Here is a 3,021-nt window from a genome sequence, read left to right as displayed (position 1 = left end):
ATATACAACGGAATTGTTTCAGTTTCCTTCTAATAAATACACTCAGAAGGCTTTGGTTGACCTGAAGTTATAGTAGAAATCATCTACCGAGTGTGCCACGAGTGGCAGCGGGACTGAAACCGAAACCATGTGACTGGGAAACACAGCCACACATGCACCTCAACACAGCTGCCTGAACCCATTCACAACCACGTTTGTGCTTCCGCACAGCCACGCCTGCACTACGCTTTTTTTTTAAAACTTGTAAACCGTCTCACCATTAGTTGTCCCAAAGGCAAATTTATCTTTCATGCTTCCAAGGTCAATACAATAAATTACAGTCAGCAATTAGGGATCGACCGTAACCTTTTGTATGAGACACTTTACTTATGTTACAAAATCAATATCACATTTATAGAACAGAAGTAATGTGTAGGTGTTTAGTACCAGTTCGCCACTGGTAGAGCAGATCTTTGGTCAAAGTTGTCCTAGCTATGATTATCCGTTCAAATATCCAGGTTTAATAACTCTATCACCACACTCATTTGACCAGTAGGCATTTATGTTTGCGAAGCATGGACTTTGAACAAATTTCAAGTGAATATAATTAATACGATTGAAATGTGGGTGAATAGGAAAATGTTACGAGTCTCATACAAGAACCATCACAACAATTAGGTGAAGAACAACAACGCCTGAACGTTGTGAAAAACAAATGCTCATCTAATATGGCTATATTCAAAGAAGCAGATGTTTGGGAAACATAATTAAAGAATGAAAAGTATATTAAGAGGCAAGCAAAGAAAGCGCATCAAGTTATGAACATGAAAGAATTTGGCTGTGTTATCTAACAAGAACAATAATCGCATGAAGGCTCCCTTCGTGTCCCATATACAGTCAGATTATCACATATGATACAATAAAGTAAGAATATTAAATCTTGCCTTTCTACGTTGAGGTTTCAATTCCCAGCTGATGCGTATATGTTTGTCAGTATACGCACATTTTTGTGACGACTGACACGCACATACACATATCTAAAGACAGATGCAGTCTCACAGAGGGACAGAGATATGCCTGAGATGTGCGTGAATGTACCTCTGTGTTTGTCTTTCTTAGTATATGCATATGGCTCTGCCGCCTAAAGGTGAAACGTGCCAGTTTTGAAAGTATTTAGTTTAGTTGTGGCCTGGATGTTGAACGAACAACAGAATTCACTTTGAAGTATCGTTGTTTGGATTTTCTTTTTCATCATGGCAAGTTGCGGTTTAAATAACATTAATAATTATCACTGCTTATGTACTGCAGTATTATTCTGAATTTTATAACCGACATGAAGATTTCGCTGATTTGATAACACTCACAACACTCGCAAATATATCTGGAAAAAAATGTTATCCTGGTTATTATAACATATTCCGAAATATGGCGAAGCAGAAGGACTTAGAAATGTTATTCCAGTCCTTATAACCAGTTTGAAGATAATGCTTTTTTAACAGTCCTAGCGTCCTTATCGTATTCCTGTATGCTGCTTTATCTGTGTGAGTATTCAGCGCTGCTCAACCTTTTTAATGCGTTAGTATTTATTCTACAGCCTTACACAGTTAAAATATATAGCAAGTGATGTCAACTTAATTTATGCCTTGCTGCATACATCCTTCAGCAAATGTTTGAAATCAATTAACGTTCACAACAGCAACATATTCCTTTATACATTCTTTGTTCAGCACTCGTTTAAAAATTGTAAAATAATAAATTATATTTGTATGAAAAATTGAATTATGTCTTCTGAATTTTCTTGAAGCTTGACTTTTTTCACCGTCACATTCAATCCTGAATTTTATAACATTTATAACATTAAGTACATGTTCCAAATAAATGTTGACTTTGTGAACTTTTCTTACGTTGGTGACGCATAGCAATTTGTGCTAAGTTAGGGACTTTCCGATGCTGGAATCTTTATTTTAGAAATATATGCTAAAAAAAATTTATATCATCACTATGCTACAGAGAGTATGTTTTGCACCTCTGTTGACTATATTTCGCTTGAACTTCGTGTGTGTACAGTTTTCTGTTTTCATTATTATCAATGATATGAGTGCCTTTATATCTGTGAGTGTGTGTGTGTTTCCGCGTTCCTTTCGTCTATAGTAAAGGCCATTTTACGCCGTTTTAATGATCAGATATCTAATGAAGTAGCCATCCACATATATCGTTATCAATTTCAGCAATACCTGGTTGATGTGTATGCTGAAGGTGAGAGTCAGCGTCTCCTCTACATTTGTAACAATAAAAAAATTTAAGGGCTAAAAATTATTCATTTCCAAGATATTTTGAGGGGAAATGACGATATTCGAAACATGGGGCAACTTATAAGCCTCACATCATCATTTACATGTAGTCCTCGATATATGCACGAACTATCACAATATGCTATGACCAGATGTTTTTGTATCTTTCACCTGAAATCCTAAATGGGAGGGAATAAATTCTAATCTTCTTCCAATGTTGCATCTTCTGCTATTGCAGCTACTCTCCTCAATGGGGGAAGAACTGCTCATTCAGTGTTCAAGCTCCCTCTAAACATTGCAATGAAAGAATCTTAAATCTGCAACATTTATAAAAACTCTTCAATGACAACAGCTCTCCAACAAACTTGCATCATTGTTTGGGATGAGCGCACTGTCACATCGTGGAGCTCCAGAGCTAGTTGACTGTAATCTCCAAGATATAAAAAGACAAGAGCACGCTCTGGGGAGGAGTAACAGTTGTTCTTGCAGGAGATTTTCGTCAAACGTTGCCAATTATCCCCAAAGGATAGAATGATGATGAGTTCAATGCATGCTTCAAAAAATCGTATCTTTGGAGACGTGAAAAAACTGCATCTTACAAGGAACATCAGAATACTTATACAAGGGGATCATACAAGATTCTGAAGATTGGTAATGGGATAATAATATTCAACTCAAGACTTCTGCTACATGAAATTACATGCAATCAAATGATACTTTCTATTAGGGATCTTATAGATAAAGTATTTCC

This window comes from Octopus bimaculoides, chromosome 23 (assembly GCF_001194135.2).
Source record: "Octopus bimaculoides isolate UCB-OBI-ISO-001 chromosome 23, ASM119413v2, whole genome shotgun sequence".
In the NCBI taxonomy this organism is placed as follows: Eukaryota; Metazoa; Mollusca; class Cephalopoda; order Octopoda; family Octopodidae; genus Octopus; species Octopus bimaculoides.
The sequence above is the reverse complement of the archived record's forward strand: the minus strand, read 5'-3'. Positions refer to the sequence as shown.